The 22,201-nt window shown below is 47.8% G+C and overlaps 1 protein-coding gene and 1 pseudogene across 2 annotated transcripts in view; one reads left to right on the top strand and one right to left on the bottom strand.

Annotated features, from left to right (window-relative positions):
• The window catches only part of P2RX1 (purinergic receptor P2X 1), a 321,106-nt gene that overhangs the window by 161,925 nt on the left and 136,980 nt on the right, over window positions 1-22,201 (top strand). The window lies entirely within an intron of this gene.
• Window positions 16,929-17,741, bottom strand: LOC135050424 (cyclin-dependent kinase 5 activator 1-like; annotated as a pseudogene).

Genomic DNA, 22,201 nt, shown 5'->3' with positions numbered 1-22,201 from the left:
GGCCAACAGCGTGACGGCCTTCCATGTAAGAAACTTGACCTCAACGTCCTGTAAAGGCTCAAACCATTCCGATTGCAGGAACTGCAACGCCACCTTGAGATCCCAAGGTGCCGTAAGAGGCGGTTGGATGTGCAGAACCCCCTTCAAAAATGTCTGAACCTCAGGGAGAGAAGCCAATCGTTTCTGGAAGAAAATGGATAAGGCCGAAATCTGGACTTTTATGGAGCTCAAACGTAAGCCCACATCCACACCTGACTGTAGAAAAAGGAGAAAACGTCCCAGTTGAAATTCCACCGCAGGAAATTCCCTGTTCTCACACCAAGAGACATATTTTTTCCAAATACGGTGGTAATATTTAGACGTTACCCCCTTTCTGGCTTGGATCAGGGTTGGAAAAACCCTATCCGGGGATCCCTTTCCGGGCTAGAATTTGACGCTCAACCTCCATGCCGTCAAACATAGCCGTGGTAAGTCCTGATAGACGAACGGCCCCTGTTGTAGAAGATCCTCGCAAAGAGGTAGAGGCCACGGGTCCTCTAGGAGCATCTCCAGTAGATTTGCATACCAGGCCCTTCTTGGCCAGTCCGGAGCAATGAGAATTGCCTGAACCTTTTCCCTTTTTATTCTTTTGAGAATCTTTGGGATCAATGGGAGTCGTGGAAACACATACACCATCTGGTAAACCCAAGGAGTCACCAGAGTGTCCACCGCCACTGCTTGTGGGTCCCTTGACCTGTTACAATACCGCTTGAGCTTCTTGTTGAGACAAGAGCATCATGTTGATTTGTGACATTCCCCACCGACGTGTCAAGCACCCGAACACTTCCGGGTGAAGGCCCCACTCCCCTGGGTGGAGGTTGTGTCTGCTGAGGAAGTCTGCTTCCCAGTTGTCTACTAACAGAATGAAGATCGCAGACAACACCACAGCGTGTCTTTCTGCCCAGAGGAGAATCCTTGTTACCTCGGATATTGCTGCTCTGCTCTTCGTTCCTCCTTGTTGGTTTATGTACATTACTGCCGTCACATTGTCCGACTGAACCTGAATGGCTTGATCTTGAAGAAGATGCGATGCCTGTAGAAAGGCGTTGTATATGGCCCTTAGTTCCAGAATGTTGATCGGAAGAATGGTTTCCTGACTTGACCATTTTCCTTGGAACTGTTTCCCCTGGGTGACTGCTCCCCAACCTCTGAGACGTGCGTCTATGGTTAGCAGAATCCAATTTTGAATCCCGAACCTTCGGCCCTCGGTTAGGTGAGAAGTCTGAAGCGACCACAGAAGAGAAATCCTGGCTTTTGGCGACAGACGGATCCTCTGGTGCATGTGAAGATGCGATCCGGACCATTTGTCCAACAGATCCAGCTGGAAGGGCCTTGCGTGAAACCTTCCGTACTGTAGTGCATCGTAAGCAGCTACCATTTTCCCCAGAAGGTGAATGCATAGATGCACCGATATCCGGGTTTGTCTTAGAACATCCCGCACCATCGATTGGATCACCAATGCCTTTTCAAACAGAAGGAATAGCTTCTGTGCCTCCGTATCTAGTGTCATCCTCGGGAACGGAAGTGTCACAACTGAGGGCTGAGGCTGACTTAAGGAAGCCTCAGATGTAGGGGCTGGAGTGTATGTGAACCGAGAAGGTAGGATTAGGTTCCTAGACATACAGGATGTTTGAACACCATCATCCCGAAGGCGTGACCACAACAACGAAGTAAAATATAAAAGTAAATTTTTTTAATACACAGTATGTATCTTGGCAATGAGATATCTTCAACAGTTAAGTGCAGAGAGAAATGCAGGTCAGTTCCTGAGAATGCAAAAGGTATTTGAGTCTGTGGCTATGCAGAACAAGATGACTAGAAGTCCTTGCCAAACTCCGGAGTTAAAAAGTCTGTGGCCACAGCTAACCGCTGTAATGAGGAACAAGCAAGTACTGCCCAGTAGGTGGTTGACAGGAAACTGGGATAGGCACTGATACACTGAGGTTGATGAGATGAAATTAGAATTGCCAGAGACTACCGGACGGAACTGGTGTGAGGAAAGATTTGCTGAACTCACCGCTGGAGCAAAAGTTCGATGGTGAGCATCGATGAATACTGGGGTTCGATGTTGTGTAGAAGGATATGCAGGGCGATATATGAATACCGCTGGAGATGACGTGAAGCACCGCTGTAGGCAGACGGTAACTCCAAGCACTGCTGGAAGCTGGAAGCGATATGAATGAAACGCTGGAAGCCAGTGACAACTTTACCATGGAGGCTAGTGAGCGATGCTGTGGATAATGGAAGTAGTAATGATACCAGAACACCGCTGGGAGCAGAGTAGATGCAAAGCTGGAAGTCAGGATTGCAGTAGATAACCTGGAAGCAGAGCTTGAACACTGCAGTAGTCAGGCTGCACCGCAGGGTGATAATTGGTGCTGGTCTCTTGGAGAAGCTGAATCACGGGAGCTGGAATACCTGGAAACTCAAGCTGTAAATTCACCAAACAGGAGAGACATGTATGCAAGGATTGACAACTAAAGCACTGACGATAATCCAGCCCTGGAGCAGGATATTTATACCAGCTGTTTAGCAAGGATTGGCTGGATAATTAAAGGCAGAGTCCAGACTGCAGCGGATAGGCTGAAAACAACATGTGATGAAAAACAAACATGGCTGCGCCCATGTTTGAAACTGGAGGGAAATTCTGTTTGTACTTTACATGTGAGAATCGGCAGTAATGGCCGCGGAGGGCAGGAGACGTCATACTAAAATAACTGGATATTTAGTATAATGTTGCCATGCCAGCGCTGCCGCAATCACTGAAGAGAACCTTGAGACACAGACATGCAGCGCGCTGCCCGTAGACAGCACAGGTGGAATCCAGGCCTGGAACGCCGGGCCAGTCTCAGAAGGCACTTAGCAGGTAACTAATGGAGGCTAATAACCAGGATCGTGACAGGAAGCCTACGTGTTGGTTCCAGATGAGATTTTGGTAGGTTCAGAATCCACCCATGATCCTGGAGTAGTCGGGTTGAGAGGGCAATGTTGACTAACAACCTCTCCCTGGGTGGTGCTTTTACCAGCAGATCATCCAGGTACGGTATTATGTTCACTCCCTGTTTGCAGAGAAGAAACAATCTCTGCCATTACCTTGGTGAACACCCTCGATGCCGTAGAGAGGCCAAATAGCAGGGCCTGGAACTGGTAGTGACAGTCCTGTAAGGCAAACCTTAGATAAGCCTGGTGAGGCGGCCAAATCTGAATATGAAGGTACGGATCCTTGATATCCAGAGACACCAAGAATTCCCCTTCCCCCAGACCTGAGATCACCGCTCTCAGAGACTCCATCTTGAACTTGAACACCCTTAAGTACAGGTTCAACGACTTCAGATGTTAACTGGGCCTTACCAAACCGCCCGGTCTCGGAACTACAAACAGTTTGGAATAATAACCCTGGTTTTGCAGCTGAAGTGGAACTGGAACAATGACCTGAGTCAGTACCAGTCTTTGAATTGCTTCCTGTAAAGTCATACAGTACTTGCTTCTTGAGAAGCTGGTAAGCCTGATTTGAAGAATATGTGAGGTGGGAGTTCTTGAAACTCCAGTCTGTAGCCCTGGGCTATAAGAGCTTTGACCCAGGGATCCGGGAATGACGTTGCCCATATATGACTGAAGAAGCTCAAACGGGCTCCCACCTGCCTGTCTTCCAGGCAGTGCAGTACACCATGCTGAAGGCTTAGAGGAAGCAGAACTGGGGTTCTGTTCCTGTGAACCTGTATTTTGCTGGTTTTCTGGGTTTACCTCTATTGCCTTTGAAGGCTGTAGAAGGACCTTTGGTTTTGTTTTCAAACTTCGCTGTCCGAAAGTACTGCAGAGTTGGAGCAGTGTAGGATTTTCTAGCCGGGGGAGGTGCGGAAGGAAGGTACGTAGACTTACCCGCCGTAGCCTTGGATATCCACGTATCCAGTTCATCTCCAAAAAGGGCTTCACCTGTGAAAAGTAGGCTTTCCACGCCTTTCCTGGAATCCGCGTCCGCAGTCCACTTGCGTAGCCACAAGTCCCTGCGTGCTGACACAGCCATGGCAGTGGTGCGTGCTTTGAGTAAACCAGTTTCCTTTATGGCCTCCACTATAAAGTTAGCAGAATCCTGTATATTTTGTAGGAGCAAAATTATCTCCCCCTGGATAAGGAATCTAACCCTCAATTAGATTACCTGACCATTGAGCAATGGCCCTAGAGATCCATGCACACGATATAGTGGATCTCTGGGCCACCCCCGCAGCTGTGTACAGAGATTTGAGAGTGGTCTCAATCTTGCGGTCTGCTGCATCCTTCAAGGAGGAGCACAACAAACGAGTGGGAATAGTCCCTGGGATTGTGAGCGGGCGGTATTTAGGCAACCATCAAAGCATAACACAAAAATGGCCATCCCCCGGGCAGCATTTGCTGGCGGGCACTAGCCCACCAGCACTGACATCCTTTCCCCCCCTCCTCCCTTGTACTCCGCTTGGCAGGCGGAGTTTTGCGGAATGACGCAATCACGTCATGACGTCACGACGCGATCGTGTCATCCACCGGGCCGGCCAAGTGGAGTGTAAGGAGGAGGGAGGGGGAGCAGTGGCATGGCCGGAAATTTTTCGGGGTTGTCAGTCTGCACAGCGCAGCTGGCCCCGGAAATTTTCCATGCATGTGTCCATGTTTTATCATATCACTTACTGATTTCAAATTAAATTTACCATTTATATACTGTCGTTTCTAGCGCTAAATACTTTAACTTTGTTTTTACATTTTTTTGTAATACATCTATTTATTTATTTATTTTTGTGGTAGTCGTGCTGGGGCCGCCAAACTACTGGTATGCCCCGGTGACAACATTTCTAGCTTCAGCCCTGGGTGAAGTGTCACAGCCCCTATCACATTATAGCGTGTGAGGCAGTGCCGTAACTAGGCATTTTAGCGCTGTGTGCAAGAAACGTCATTGGCGCCCTCCCTATGCAAGATAGGGGCAGTGCGCGTCGTAGGCGCGTGAAAAATATATAGAGGCATGGCTTCATGGGGAAGGGGTGTGGCTACAAAATAATAGCAATTCATACTACGGTGCATAGTAGTCTCCATTATCCAAATTACGCCGCACAGTAGCGCCACTACACCAGTTAGAGCCCCCTTTTACACATTATGGCAGACAGCCCCCCTTTTTATACATTACGGCAGACAGTCCCTCTTTTTACACATTACGGCAGACAGCGTCCCCTTTTTACACATTACGGCAGACAGTCCCCCTTTTTACACATTACTGCAGACAGCGTGCCCCTTTTTACACATTATGGCAGACAGCGTCCCCCTTTTTACACATTACAGCAGACAGCGTCCCCTTTTTACACTGTACGGCAGACAGCGTCCCCTTTTTACACTGTACGGCAGACAGCGTCCCCTTTTTACACTGTACGGCAGACAGCATCCCCTTTTTACACTGTACGGAAGGCAGCGTCCCCCTTTTTACATAGCGCTTGATCAATTTGACTCATTACAAGCCGCTGGCCGTTGCGCCCTCAGGGCGACTGCACTGTGTGCCAGGCACACCTGGCACACACGTAGTTACGGCTCTGGTGTGAGGTATAGTGTGTTGTTTGTGGTGTTCCAGTGTTATCACCCCGAAAGGATGTGTGTATGAGGGGAAGGGTCTCATCCCCTCTATCACATTATAGTGTGTGAGATACAGTGTGTTACTTGTGGTGTCCCCGTGTTATGTCCTCAGAGGATGTGTGTGTATGAGGGTAAGTGTCACAGTATACAGTATATATACAGTGCCATCCGTAGGAATAAAGTTCACACTTTTTTCACTAAATTGAAAGACAGGAGTGCTGCCGATCATCGGAGCTTGGTGTGTGTATATGTATATATGTCTTGCTGTGCTGTTCATCTGCACTCCACTACCAGACAACGGGCAGCTGCAGGTATAATGTATGTATATGGTGACATGCTGCTGTTATAGTGTATCCATGTATATGGTGACATGCTGCTGCTATAATGTATGTATATGGTGACATGCTGCTGTAATGTATGTATATGGTGACATGCTGCTGCTATAATGTATCCATGTATATGGTGACATGCTGCTGTAATGTATGTATATGGTGACGGGCAGCACGGATGGTGTAATGGTTAGCATTACTGCCTCACAGCACTGAGGTCATATGTTGATTCCCACCATGGCCCTAACTGTGTGGAGTTTGTATATTCTCCCCGTGCTTGCGTGAGTTTCCTCCGGGTACTCCGGTTTCCTCTCACACTCCAAAAATATACTGGAAGGTTAATTGCCCCCAACAAAATTAACCCTAGCATGAATGTGTGTGCTTGTACATGTGGTAGGGAATATAGATTGTAAGCTCCACTGGGGCAGGGACTGATGTGAGTGGCCAAATATTCTCTGTAAATCGCTGCGGAATATGCGTGCGCTATATAAATAACTGATAATAATAATATGTTAGCTATAGATGAGCGTGTTCGGTTCTCAGAGAACCGAGCGCACCCGAACTTCCGGATTTTCTTTGCTGTTTGTTAAGTATTACTTTATTTAGCAATTCCACACATGTTCCTTAGTAAATTTCTATGTTGCAAGTACTTACAAGTTGGTGCGATTGGCTAATACGTTGCTACGCCAATCTGTGAATCCCTGCAACGTGACACAGTTTCTGGATACCTGAGCGCGTGCGTTCATTTCAACACGGTCACTGCCACCAGCCAAAGTACAAACGTTTAGAGTATGACCCAAGGCAAACTTATGGCTTTTGCCTGTACCCAGAATTGTTAATATTTCTCTTGCGTCCTAGAGGATGCTGGGGACTCCGTAAGGACCATGGGGTATAGACGGGCTCCGCAGGAGACATGGGCACTCTAAAGACTTTAGGATAGAATGGGTGTGCACTGGCTCCTCCCTCTATGCCCCTCCTCCAGACCTCAGTTAGATCCTGTGCCCAGTGGAGACTGGGTGCACTGCAGGGGAGCTCTCCTGAGTTTCTCTGAAAAAGACTTTTGTTAGGTTTTTTATTTTCAGGGAGCACTGCTGGCAACAGGCTCCCTGCATCATGGGACTGAGGGGAGAGAAGCAGACCTACTTAAATGATAGGCTCTGCTTCTTAGGCTACTGGACACCATTAGCTCCAGGGGGAATCGGAACGCAGGTCTCAACCTCGCCGTTCATCCCGGAGCCGCGCCGCCGTCCTCCTCACAGAGCCGGAAAATAGAAGCCGGGTGAGTATGAGAAGAAAGAAGACTTCAAAGGCGGCAGAAGACTTCATGATCTTCACTGAGATAACGCTGCGCGTCATTGCTCCCACACAGATCACACACAACAGGCACTGTACGGGTGCAGGGCGCAGGGGGGGCGCCCTGGGCAGCATTATTAACCTCAAGGGACACTGGCATATACAATAGACACTGCAGAGGCAGTATATTAATAAACCCCCGCCAGTATAAATAATTTGAGCGGGACCGAAGCCCGTCGGTGAGGGGGCGGGGCTTGATCCTTCCAGCACTAACCAGCGCCATTTTCTCCACAGCACTGCAGAAGCTGGCTCCCCGGACTCTCCCCTGCTGTACACGGTTACAGAGGGCATAAAAGAGGGGGGGGGGGGGCACATGTATTTTGCGCAGTAAAGTGTATTTATATATATATATATATATATATATATATATATATATATATATTAAAAAGCGCTGTACTGCTGTGATTTTATTCCAGTCCGGGGGCGCTGGGTGTGTGCTGGCATACTCTCTCTCTGTCTCTCCAAAGGGCCTTATTGGGAGAACTGTCTCCATATAGATCAGTGGTTCTCAAACTCGATCCTCAGGACCCCACACAGTGCATGTTTTGCAGGTAACCCAGCAAGTGCACAAGTGTATTAATTACTCACTGACACATTTTAAAAGGTCCACAGGTGGAGCTAATTATTTCACTTGTGATTCTGTGAGGAGACCTACAAAACATGCACTGTGTGGGGTCCTGAGGACCGAGTTTGAGAACCTGTGATATAGATATATCCCTGAGTGTGTGGGGGTGTCGGTACGTGTGTGTCGGCATGTCTGAAGTGGAAGGCTCATCTAAGGAGGAGGTGGAGCAGATGATTGTGGTGTCTCCGTCGGCAACGCCGACACCTGATTGGTTGGACATGTGGAATGTTTTAAATGCAAATGTGACTTTATTTCATAAACAGTGGACAAAGCAGAGTCCAGGGAAAAAGCTTTAACTGGGTCACAGGGCCCTTCAGGGTCTCAAAAACGTCCGCTATCCCAAATAGCAGACACTGATACCGACACGGATTCTGACTCCAGTGTCGACTACGATGAGGCAAGGTTACACCCAAGGGTGGCTAAAAGTATTCATTTTATGATTATTGCAATAAAAGATGTTTTGCATATCACAGATGACCCCTCTGTCCCTGACACAAGGGTGCACATGTTTAAGGAAACTTAACCTGAGGTAACATTTTCCCCAGCTCATGAGCTGTACGCATTATTTGAAAAACAGAAAAAGGTTACCAATGGTGTCTGGGGCGCTAGATTCACTGGTGGTGCTTAGCTGGATTGTGAACTGAACACACGACTCTTAAAAAAATGAAAATATACACATAGCATAATACTGTATCACTGATTTCTAGTGAAGTTGACACAATACAGTTGGACTCGTACCAAAAGATGGATAAATAATGCTTTTGATGTGAAGTCAATCACTGTGATATCCGATCCCCCGTTTGTTGCTCACACTTCACCCAAACGGTCTGGAACCTCCCAGGTATACTCAGAATGGATGTATATGTGGGGAAAAAAAGCTCCATATGGTGTGATAACGTAACATAAATATATCAAATGGAATGGATATTATGGAGACTCTTGCCATCCAATAAAGGTTTTAAGGCACAAAAGGGTCTCTTGAATGTAGGACAGTGGACACCGTCAATGGCTTAAAATCCTCGTCATACTAAGAATCGGGGTTCTCCCCAATAGGTTCCCCGAAGATATATGAGGAAAGAAAAAGGGGCTCCAAATAGTGTAACACCATTTATTTAAAACACAAATAAAAACATGAACAAGGGTTGGTAATGGACTCTCACCATACAAAAGATGTTTCAAAGGCAAGTTTAACAGAAGATGGCCAGGCGTCCCCAGGAATCGTCATCAAACAAGCAGGTAAGTCGTTCCAGTCACCGCCCAGTACCTCCACCAACGCGTTTCGATAACTACCTGTTATCTTTCTCAAGGTGTAAGAGGAAACTGTGAAGTGAGTGGTATTTATACCAAACAGTCCTAGTGCAATGTAAAACCTAATGTCAGACATAGATCAACTACTTTTCTAAAAGTCCTATTTCTAACAATGGAAAAATACTAGACATCCATTCCCCCGTGTCCATTTATGATTTTCCATGTGGTCGGCAAGTGTGTTTAGGGAATATTCAATCTATTGTTCTTTATTTCCGGCGGATATGAGATACAACAACGGCCCGCTTTCCTCTACGTATTCACCAATGCGGCCGCACATATATTATATTATTATTTGAAAAAGCTTGGGAAACTCCAGACAAAAAACTGTAGATTCCCAAAAGAACTCTTATGGCGTATCCTTTCCCTACACAGGACAGGGTACGGTAGGAATCCTCGCCCAGGGTGGGCAAGGCTTTAACGCGCTTATCCAAGAAGGTGGCGCTATAGTCGCCAATACACATACGGGTGCTTTGCTCAGACCGGCAATAGCATCGGCTTGGGTTTGTAGCGCGGTAGCAGATTGGTCAGATACCTTGTCAGCTGATATTGATACCCTAGACAGGGATACCATTTTATTGAACTTAGGTCACATCAAAGACGCAGTCTTATACATGAGAGACGCTCAGAGAGACGTCAGGCTACTAGGTTCAAGGGCCAATGCGATCTCGGCTAGGCGAGCACTGTGGACCCGCCAATAGACGGGTGATGCCGACTCAAAGAGGCATATGAAAGTTTTACCTTACAAGGGTAAGGTTTTATTTGGGGAAGGTCTCGCGGACCTGGTTTCCACAGCTACCGCGGGTAAATCTACTTTTTTGCCTTATGTTCCCCCACAGCAAAAGAAAACACCACAGTATCAGATGCGGTCTTTTCGGTCGCATAAGTCCAGAAGAGGTCGGGGCTCTTCCTTCCTCGCCAGAGGTAAGGGTAGAGGGAAAAGAATGCCTGCTAGGGCCAGTTCCCAGGAACAGAAGTCCCCCCTGGCTTCTAATAAATTCACCGCATGACGCTGGGACTCCACTGAGGGAGTGCGCACCGGTGGGGGCACGTCTTCGACTCTTCAGCCACGTCTGGGGTCAGTCGGACGTGGGTTCTTGGGCGATGGAAATAGTATCCCAAGGCTACAAGCTGGAATTCGAAGACGTGCCTCCTCGCCGATTCTTCAACTCTGCTTTACCAGCTTCTCCCCCAGAGAGGGAGATAGTTTTAGCTGCAATTCAAAAGCTGTGTCAACAGCTAGTGATTATCAAGGTTCCCCTAATACATCAGGGAAAAGGGTACTATTCAACCTTAATTGTGGTCCCGAAATCGGATGGCTCGGTCAGACCCATTCTAAATTTAAAATCCCTGAACTTGTACTTAAGAAGGTTCAAGTTCAAGATGGAATAGCTCAGGGCAGTTAGCTCCAGCCTGGAAGGGGGGGATTTTATGGTGTCACGTACCCATATATCCTCCTCTTCAGGCATACCTGAGATTCGCTGTACAGAACTGTCATTACCAGTTTCAGATGTTCCCCAAAGTAATTGCTCCTGCGCAGGCAAGGAGTCACAATTATCCCGTATTTGGACGATCTCCTGATGAAAGCGAGATCAAAGGAACAGTTGCAGAAAAGCATGTCGCTCTCCCTGAGAGTACTACAGCAACATGGCTGGATTCTAAATCCACCAAAGTCGCACTTGGTTCCAACGACTCGGCTGTATTCTTAGGCATGATTCTGGACACAGAACAAAAGAGGGTTTTTCTCCCAATGGAAAAAGCCCAGGAACTCCAGAACATGGTCAGAGACCTGTTAAAACCGAAAAGAGTGTCAGTCCATCAATGCACTCGAGTACTGGGGAAAATGGTGGCGACCTACGAGGCCATCCCCTTCGGCAAGTTTCATGCAAGGTGTCAGGATTCTGTAACTTTGTCTGTCCCCGGAGGTGGCACTAGTGGGTCAGTGTAGGAGTGATAGAGGAAACGGGGAGACTGACGAAAAGTTCCGCGCATGTGCGCTTCATATTTATTATCACACAGGGATAACGGATGACAGGAACAATGAATAATAACTTAATCCGATAAATGAATATTTCAAAAGTCACTGGTAACAAATGAGCAATGAAGATGAACTTGTAACTTGATATAAATGATAAGGCAATAATGAAATCAGATGCAGCAAATGAAACTCCGATATATAACAAACAGCAATCAAAGCACAGTCTCTGTAGAAGCACACGTCTTTAAGCCAAGCAAGGCCCTAGCAGGAGACAGTTCTAACACAGCAAGTTGTTAAGTGCTGAATGCAATGCACAATGCTAGATGCTGGTAATCAGGTGCACAGGCTGAGTAATGGATGAACACCTGAAGAAAGTCTCTTACTGCAAGTTGTTGTGGCAAACTGTGGCTGGAGTTCATAGCAAACTGGAACAATGAAGACTGGAGACTGGAACACAGGAACTTGCACACTGAATGTGACTCGCAGGAGAGCTGGAGTGGTTGCTGGTACTTGTAGTTCCACAGGAACACTGGAACAGGGAAACAACTTGGAAATGCCAGAAATAGGAGATCACTGGAAACAGGGGATTGCAGACTGGAACGGAACTGGAACTGCTGGGACCTGTAGTTCCACAGGTCCAATACACAGGGGTATCTCTGCAGACAGAGGACTGCAAACAGGAGACACCTGTTCACAGAATGTGACGTGTTGTCCAAGGCCATGAGACTGAGCCAGGAACTGGAGTTTATACCCCTTGGTCTGTGATGATTGGATGTTGCATCTGTGAGAACACACCCCGCTGGATTGGGTGTTCAGATCAGCTGTGAGGTAGCTGAAGCACTGTGTACTCCAGGCTGCAGTAGACTGAAAACTGGAACTGGATCTGAACTGAACTGCTGGAACCTGTAGTTCCACAGTAGTGATGCGATGGGGAATGCAGATTCCTGACACAAGGACTTTTCAGTGGGACCTTCTGGACAAGTGGTCCGGGTACCACCTTCAAATTCATCAGAAAATAACCCTGTTCCCCAGGGCCAGGGTGTCTTTCCTGTGGTGGCTGCAGAGTGCTCACCTTCTAGAGGGTCGCAGGTTCGGCATTCAGGACTGGGTTCTGGTGACCACGGATGCGAGCCTCCGAGGATGGGGAGCAGTCACACAAGAAAGGAATTTTCAAGGACTGTGGTCAAGCCAGGAGACTTGTCTACACATCAGCATACTGAAATTAAGGGCCATATACAACGGCCTACGACAAGCGGAGAATATTCTTCGCGACCTACCGGTTCTGATTCAATCAGACAACGTCACAGCCGTGGCTCATGTAAACCGCCAAGGCGAGACAAAGAGCAGAGTGGCAATGGCGGAAGCCACCAGGATTTTGCGCTGGGCAGAAAATCACGTAAGCGTTCTCTCAGCAGTATTCATTCCGGAAGTGGACAACTGGGAAGCAGACTTCCTCAGCAGACACGATCTCCATCCAGGAGGTGGGGACTTCATCAAGAAGTTTTTGCTGAAATAACAAGTCTTTGGGGACTTCCTCAAATAGACATGATGGCGTCACGCCTCAACAAGTAGGCTTCGGAGGTATTGTGCCAGGTCAAGGGACCTTCAGGCAGTAGCGGTGGATGCCCTGGTGACACCATGGGTGTTTTCAGTCGGTCTATGTGTTCCCTCCTCTTCCTCTCGTCTCAAAAATATTGAGAATCATAAGACGAAAAAGAGTGCAGACAATACTCATTGTTCCAGATTGGCCTCGAAGGGCCTGTTATTCAGTTCTTCAGGAAATGCTCACAGAAGATCCATGGCCTCTTCCTCTCAGGGAGGACCTGTTGCAGCAGGGGCCCTGCGTGTTCCAGGACTTACCGTAGTTACGTTTGACGGCATGGCGGTTGAACATCGAATCCTAGCTGGGATGGGTATTCCGGAAGTAGTCATCCCTACTCTGATAAAGGCTAGGAAGGAGGTGGCGGCGAAACATTATCACCGTATCTGGAGGAAGTATGTCTCTTGGTGTGAAGCCAAGAATGCTCCTACAGATGATTTCCATTTGGGCCGTTTTCTCCACTTTATACAGACAGGAGTGGATATGGGCCTACAGTTAGGCTCCATTAAGGTACAGATTTCGGCCCTATCTATGGCCCTCATTCCGAGTTGTTCGCTCGTTCTTTTTCATCGCATCGCAGTGAAAATCCGCTTAGTACGCATGCGCAAAGTTCGCACTGCGACTGCGCCAAGTAACTTTACTATGAAGAAAGTATTTTTACTCACGGCTTTTTCTTCGCTCTGGCGATCGTAATGTGATTGACAGGAAATGGGTGTTACTGGGCGGAAACACGGCGTTTCAGGGGCGTGTGGCTGAAAACGCTACCGTTTCCGGAAAAAACGCAGGAGTGGCCGGAGAAACGGTGGGAGTGCCTGGGCGAACGCTGGGTGTGTTTGTGACGTCAACCAGGAACGACAAGCACTGAACTGATCGCACAGGCAGAGTAAGTCTGGAGCTACTCAGAAACTGCTAAGTAGTTAGTAATCGCAATATTGCGAATACATCGGTCGCAATTTTAAGAAGCTAAGATTCACTCCCAGTAGGCGGCGGCTTAGCGTGTGTAACTCTGCTAAATTCGCCTTGCGACCGATCAACTCGGAATGAGGGCCAATATTCTTCCAGAAAGAATTGGCTTCTCTCCCTGAAGTCCTGACTTTTGTAAAGGGAGTGCTGCACATCCAGCCCCCTTTTGTGCCCCCAGGGGCACCATGGGACCTTAATGTGGTGTTACAGTTCCTAAAATCTCACTGGTTTGAGCCTCTTCAAACGGTTGAATTAAAGTTTATCACTTGGAAGGTGGTCATGTGTTGGCCTTGGCAAGTACAAAAGCATCGCAGGGCTGAGACGGCCGTCGGCTTTCTGGCATGCTCCGGCGCACTGTGGTGCCAGCGCATGCGCAGTTCAGACCTGTTCGGCTGCTGTCTGAAAACGCACAATAGCGATCAGTTCTGAATTAGGCCCCCTGGGGGTCATTCCGAGTTGATCGCTAGCTGCCGTTGTTCGCAGCGCAGCGATCAGGCTAAAAATCAGCATTTCTGCGCATGCGTATGCTCCGCAATGCGCACCTGCGACGTACGGGTACAAAGCCCGTTGTGGTTGTGCACAGGTTCTAGCGAAGTTTTCAGTCGCACTGGCGGCCGCAAGAAGATTGACAGGAAGGGGGTGTTTCTGGGTGTCAACTGACCGTTTTCAGGGAGTGTTTGCAAAAACGCAGGCATGTCTGAAAAAATGCAGGCGTGGCTGGGCGTTTGCTGGGTGGGTGTATGACGTCAAATCCGGACACGAATAGACTGAAGTGATCGCAAGCGCTGAGTAGGTTCAGAGCTACTCAAACTGCACAAACTGTTTTTGCAGAGCTCGGCTGCACATGCGTTCGCACTTCTGCTAAGCTAAAATACACTCGCAAGTGGGCGGTGGCATAGCGTTTGCACGGCTGCTAAAACTAACTAGCGAGCAATCAACTCGGAATGACCCCCCATGTACAGTGCAGGGGGGGGCAGCTATAACATGTGCACAGAGAGGTAGATTTGGGTGGGGTGTGTTCAAACTGAAATCTTAATTGCAGTGTAAAAATAATGCAGCCGGTATTTACCTTGTGCAGAAACAAAATAACCAACCCACATCCAACTCTCTCTGCACATGTTACAGTATACCTGCACCCCCTGCAGTGCGCATGGGGCCTAATTCAGATCTGTTCGCTCGCTAGCTATTTTTTGCAGCGTTGCGAACATATAGACGACGCCTATAGGGGAGTGTATTTTAGCTTTGCAAGTGTGCGAACACCCTGTACAAAAACAGATTGTGCAGTTTCTGAGTAGCTCTGACCTTACTCAGTCGCTGCGATCACTTCAACCTATTCGAGGCCGGAGTTGACGTCAGACACCCGCCCTGCAAACGCTTTGACATGCCTGCGTTTTTCCAACCACTCCCAGAAAACAGTCAGTTGCCACCCACAAACGCCCTCTTCCTGTCAATCTCCTTGTGAACGGCTGTGCGAAAGGTTTCTTTGCTAGAACCAGTGCACAACAACGACCCGCTTTGTAACCGTACAGCGCGCCTGCGCATTGCTGTGCATGCGCAGTAGTTACCTGATCGCTGCGCAGCGAAAAATGATAGCGAGCGAACAGATCTGAATTAGGCCCATGGTTTTGTCCATTAGCTAACAGATTTGCTGCTGCAATCAGATCTGAATTAGGCCCATAGGGAGCAGTGAGGTGCTCAAAATGGACTGGTAATGTTATTGAGGTTAATAATACTATAGGAACAAAAAGGCCCGAATTATGTGATTTTAGCTTTTTATACATTTTGTAAAAACAAAATAAAGATCCAAAACCAAAACACATGAGGGCGGTTTTGGCAAAGATAAAACCAAAATTTTGGGGTCGGCGTACAGCTCTAGTTATAGTGTGTGATGTACTGTGTGTTACTTGTGTGTTACAGAGGATGTGTGTGCATGAGGGGAAGTGTCACAGCCCCACTATCACATTATAGTGTGTGAGGTACTGTGTGTTCCTTGTGGTGTCCCGGTGTAATGTCCCTGAGAGGATGTGTGTTTGTGAGGGGAATTATCACATTATACTGAGAGTGGTACTGTGTGTTACTTGTGTGTTACAGAGGATGTGTGTTTGTGAGGGGAATTATCACATTATACTTAGAGTGGTACTGTGTGTTACTTGTGTGTTACAGAGGATGTGTGTGCATGAGGGGAAGTGTCACAGCCCCACTATCACATTATAGTGTGTGAGGTACTGTGTGTTCCTTGTGGTGTCCCGGTGTAATGTCCCTGAGAGGATGTGTGTTTGTGAGGGGAATTATCACATTATACTGAGAGTGGTACTGTGTGTTACTTGTGTGTTACAGAGGATGTGTGTTTGTGAGGGGAATTATCACATTATACTGAGAGTGGTACTGTGTGTTACTTGTGTGTTACAGAGGATGTGTGTGCATGAGGGGAAGTGTCACAGCCCCACTATCACATTATAGTGTGTGAGGTACTGTGTGTTCCTTGTGGTGTCCCGGTGTAATGTCCCTGAGAGGATGTGTGTTTGTGAGGGGAATTATCACATTATACTGAGAGTGGTACTGTGTGTTACTTGTGGTTTCCTAGTGTTATGTGCCTAAGAGGATATGTGTGTATGACGGGCAGAACCAACTTCCCACTTCTTTTAAATAGACTATCTCATGATACTAAGGGATTATCAATACAGGTACAAATTATATCTGAGACCGTATAGGGGATTTTTTAGGTTTGTTAGCAAACCAAAAAAAGGAAGCAACTGGCCAAAATCATGTTGCACTGCAGGTGGGGCAGATGTTATATGTGCAGAAAGATTTAGATTTAAAATATGCTCTTGTCCCAGATAGACTGAGCAGACCATGTGCACAGGCAGTGAACCCTGGTGGGCAGATAGTCAGGTGACATTGACTAAGATGGCAGCGCACATACTCAGAAAGTACAGGAGATGACTTCAGGATGGATGCCAACCATCCAGCTGGTTAGCAAGCATGATGCTCAGGGATGTCTCCAGCGACCAGAAGGAGCACCAATGGCAGTGACATTGCTTCGCTGGGTTTAGGTAATGGGGCTGTGAACCTTGATATGTGACAGCCTCTTCTTTATAAAACACCAGAAAATCATGACGATTACTTGTCTAGTACTTGTCTAAGCCATGTTTATGTACTCCTGTATACCTTCAGCTCTAAGATCATCAGATCTGGGTGAAATACTGGGGGGTCAGCATTCATGTGTAGCATCTTTGAGCTCATCTGGTCAATAATAGAGGCAACGGCTCCAAAATGCTTCCTTCGAGCTTTCAACTTGGTAAGGCCTCAGTGGGTAGGAGTTTTCACTGCCCACTTATGTGTATGCCAGATACAGGAATGTTGACAGAGATGCTAGCATTTCCAGCTCCCTGTCCAGCTCTGATGAAATTACCTCTTGGCAGAGCATGTAGAGAAAGACTACATTGGCCGGGGTGATGAAGCCTACATCCTGATAGGATCCAATGAAAGACTGATCTATACTCATCAATCTTAGATCAACACCTGCAGGTGACAGATACTTCAGCTTGTTACACCTCTGACAGATTAACTCCCCAAGAAAGGTCAGCAGCTTGCTGGTGGATGCATGCACCATCGGGCATTTTGAAGGTGAGAACTCTTGCTGGTCTTTAGCTGGATCATAGACATTAGACGCAGGAGCAGGCTTCTTAGCAAGAACATTGTGTAAGACGTGTTTAGGTTGATAAATTTACACAGGAGAGGGAATCCTTCAGGCTCTCACTGATGAGGTGGATAATATTGGTTTGCCCATTTTTCCGTTGTCTCCTTTTAGCCATAAAGTACCTAAAGTGCTACAGGAGTGACAGTCTCAACAGATCTTCCAGGCTTGCTGTTTTGGACAGCAGTAAAATGTGCTCTACTTGATCAGTCTTCATCTGGTAGGCTTGCCCTGCGGCAGCACGGGAATAGGAAACAATTCCACATTCCTGTTCAAGGTCCTATTCTCTATCTTGAAACCTGGAAAAAAAAATATCTACACAAATCAAATTCGGATTCGATCTGTGGTGGTTACATACCAATCTTCCTACTCTTTATATGTTTCAAGAATTATTTTTTATTTTTTTAAATGAGATAACGGCAGATGCATTCATGTCTGTGGATGTAAAGTTAAGAAAATAGCGGGTCACTGGCTGTTGCCGCTGGCATTAAAGTAATGATGTAACAGAAACTGAAGGTATTATGGCTGAATATAGAATATTTGGTGGATACATGCGATGTGTGCTTAGAATCAGCGCCTAACTTATTTTCTTATACAGTTTGTGTCTATCCTTTGTGGGGGGTTTGTGTGTGCGGGGCCGATTCAGTTTATTTACTCACCACCAGGGGGGCGTAAAATGTAGAAATTCAATTGTTGTTTCGTTTAGACTCCCAGTAGCCATGTGGGATGACTTTTTCTCGCAGCCTCCTGAGGTGCGAGAAAAATAGTGTGGAAACTCTGCACTTGGGGCGTCGTGGACGGCCAAAGCAGTGAGTTTAGACGGGTTTAGGCGGCTAATACCGGTCTGTTTGGGCACGACATGTTAACACAATTGAATTGTCTCAGTTTTTGTGCATCTAAAAAGTCCCATTAATACTGGATTTCTCTGACGTCCTAAGTGGATGCTGGGGACTCCGTCAGGACCATGGGGAATAGCGGCTCCGCAGGAGACAGGGCACAAAAGTAAAAGCTTTAGGATCAGGTGGTGTGCACTGGCTCCTCCCCCTATGACCCTCCTCCAAGCCTCAGTTAGATTTTTGTGCCCGGCCGAGAAGGGTGCAATCTAGGTGGCTCTCCTAAAGAGCTGCTTAGAGTAAAAGTTTGTTAGGTTTTTTATTTTCAGTGAGTCCTGCTGGCAACAGGCTCACTGCTACGAGGGACTTAGGGGAGAGAAGTGAACTCACCTGCGTGCAGGATGGATTGGCTTCTTAGGCTACTGGACACCATTAGCTCCAGAGGGAGTCGGAACACAGGTCTCACCCTGGGGTTCGTCCCGGAGCCGCGCCGCCGACCCCCCTTGCAGATGCCGAAAAGTGAAGGTCCAGAAACGGCGGCAGAAGACTCTTCAGTCTTCATAAGGTAGCGCACAGCACTGCAGCTGTGCGCCATTGTTGTCAGCACACTTCATAGCAGCGGTCACTGAGGGTGCAGGGCGCTGGGGGGGGGCGCCCTGGGCAGCAATGATAGTACCTTATTCTGGCTAAAAATACATCACATATAGCCCCTGGGGGCTATATGGATGTATTTAACCCCTGCCAGGTCTCAGAAAAACGGGAGAAGAAGCCCGCCGAAAAGGGGGCGGGGCCTATTCTCCTCAGCACACAGCGCCATTTTCCCTCACAGAAATGCTGGTGGGAAGGCTCCCAGGCTCTCCCCTGCACTGCACTACAGAAACAGGGTTAAAACAGAGAGGGGGGGCACTTATTTGGCGATATGTATATATATATTAAAATGCTATAAGGGAAAAACACTTATATAAAGGTTGTCCCTGTATAATTATAGCGTTTTTGGTGTGTGCTGGCAAACTCTCCCTCTGTCTCCCCAAAGGGCTAGTGGGGTCCTGTCCTCTATCAGAGCATTCCCTGTGTGTGTGCTGTGTGTCGGTACGTGTGTGTCGACATGTATGAGGACGATGTTGGTGAGGAGGCGGAGCAATTGCCTGAAATGGTGATGTCACTCTCTAGGGAGTCGACACCGGAATGGATGGCTTATTTAAGGAATTACGTGATAATGTCAACACGCTGCAAGGTCGGTTGACGACATGAGACGGCCGGCAAACAAATTAGTACCTGTCCAGGCGTCTCAAACACCGTCAGGGGCTGTAAAACGCTCATTTACCTCAGTCGGTCGACACAGACACGGACACTGACTCCAGTGTCGACGGTGAAGAAACAAACGTATTTTCCTTTAGGGCCACACGTTACATGTTAAGGGCAATGAAGGAGGTGTTACATATTTCTGATACTACAAGTACCACAAGAAGGGTATTATGTGGGGTGTGAAAAAACTACCTGTAGTTTTTCCTGAATCAGATAAATTAAATGAAGTGTGTGATGATGCGTGGGTTTCCCCCGATAGAAAATTATTGGCGGTATACCTTTTCCCGCCAGAAGTTAGGGCGCGTTGGGAAACACCCTTTAGGGTGGATAAGGCGCTCACACGCTTATCAAAACAAGTGGCGGTACCGTCTCCAGATAGGGCCGCCCTCAAGGAGCCAGCTGAGAGGCTGGAAAATATCCTAAAAAGGTATATACACACATACTGGTGTTATACTGCGACCAGCGATCGCCTCAGCCTGGATGTGCAGCGCTGGGGTGGCTTGGTCGGATTCCCTGACTGAAAATATTGATACCCTTGACAGGGACAGTATTTTATTGACTATAGAGCATTTAAAGGATGCATTTCTATATATGCGAGATGCACAGAGGGATATTTGCACTCTGGCATCAAGAGTAAGTGCGATGTCCATATCTGCCAGAAGATGTTTATGGACACGACAGTGGTCAGGTGATGCAGATTCCAAACGGCACATGGAAGTATTGCCGTATAAAGGGGAGGAGTTATTTGGGGTTGGTCCATCGGACCTGGTGGCCTCGGCAACAGCTGGAAAATCCACCTTTTTTACCCCAAATCACATCTCAGCAGAAAAAGACACCGTCTTTTCAGCCTCAGTCCTTTCGTCCCCATAAGGGCAAGCGGGCAAAAGGCCAGTCATATCTGCCCAGGGATAGAGGAAAGGGAAGAAGACTGCAGCAGGCAGCCCATTCCCAGGAACAGAAGCCCTCCACAGCTTCTGCCAAGTCCTCAGCATGACGCTGGGGCCGTACAAGCGGACTCAAGTGCGGTGGGGGGTCGTCTCAAGAGTTTCAGCGCGTAGTGGGCTCACTCGCAAGTGGACCCCTGGATCCTACAAGTAGTATCCCAGTGGTACAGACTGGAAATTCGAGACGTCTCCCCCTCGCAGGCTCCTGATGTCTGCTTTACCAACGTCTTCCTCCGACAGGGAGGCAGTATTGGAAACAATTCACAAGCTGTATTCCCAGCAGGTGATAATCAAAGTACCCCTCCTACAACAAGGAAAGGGCTATTATTCCACACTATATTGTGGTACTGAAGCCAGACGGCTCGGTGAGACCTATTCTAAATGGGAAATCTTTGAACACTTACATACAAAGGTTCAAATCAAGATGGAGTCACTCAGAGCAGTGATAGCGAACCAGGAAGAAGGGGACTATATGGTGTCCCTGGACATCAAGGATGCTTACCTCCATGTCCCAAATTGCCCTTCTCACCAAGGGTACCTCAGGTTCGTGGTACGGAACTGTCACTATCAGTTTCAGACGCTGCCGTTTGGATTGTCCACGGCACCCCGGGTCTTTACCAAAGTAATGGCCGAAATGATGATTCTTCTTCAAAGAAAAGGCGTCTTAATTATCCCTTACTTGGACGATCTCCTGATAAGGGCAAGGTCCAGAGAACAGTTGGAAGTCGGAGTAGCACTATCTCAAGTAGTTCTACGACAGCACGGGTGGATTCTAAATATCCAAAATCGCAGCCGTTTCCGACGACACGTCTGCTGTTCCTAGGGATGGTTCTGGACACAGTCCAGAAAAAGGTGTTTCTCCCGGCGGAGAAAGCCAGGGAGTTATCCGAGCTAGTCAGGAACCTCCTAAAACCAGGAAAAGTGTCAGTGCATCATTGCACAAGAGTCCTGGGAAAAATGGTGGCTTATTACGAAGCGATTCCATTCGGCAGATTCCACGCAAGAACTTTTCAGTGGGATCTGCTGGACAAATGGTCCGGATCGCATTTTCAGATGCATCAGCGGATAACCCTATCTCCAAGGACAAGGGTGTCTCTCCTGTGGTGGTTACAGAGTGCTCATCTTCTAGAGGGCCGCAGATTCGGCATTCAGGATTGGATGCTGGTGACCACGGAGGCCAGCCTGAGAGGCTGGGGAGCAGTCACACAGGGAAAAAATTTCCAGGGAGTGTGATCAAGTCTGGAGATTTTTCTCCACATAAATATACTGGAGCTAAGGGCAATTTACAATGCTCTAAGCTTAGCAAGACCTCTGCTTCAAGGTCAGCCGGTATTGATCCAGTGGGACAACATCACGGCAGTCGCCCACGTAAACAGACAGGGCGGCACAAGAAGCAGGAGGGCAATGGCAGAAACTGCAAGGATTTTTCGCTGGGCGGAAAATCATGTGATAGCACTGTCAGCAGTGTTCATTCCGGGAGTGGACAACTGGGAAGCAGACTTCCTCAGCAGGCACAACCTCCACCCGGGAGAGTGGGGACTTCATCGGGAAGTCTTCCACATGATTGTGAACCATTGGAAAAGACCAAAGGTGGACATGATGGCGTCCCGCCTGAACAAAAAACTGGACAAGTATTGCGCCAGG

The sequence above is a fragment of the Pseudophryne corroboree genome, chromosome 2 (assembly GCF_028390025.1).
Source record: "Pseudophryne corroboree isolate aPseCor3 chromosome 2, aPseCor3.hap2, whole genome shotgun sequence".
NCBI classification, from domain to species: domain Eukaryota; kingdom Metazoa; phylum Chordata; class Amphibia; order Anura; family Myobatrachidae; genus Pseudophryne; species Pseudophryne corroboree.
Note: the sequence above shows the minus strand (reverse complement) of the source record. Positions and strands in the feature narration are given on the sequence as shown.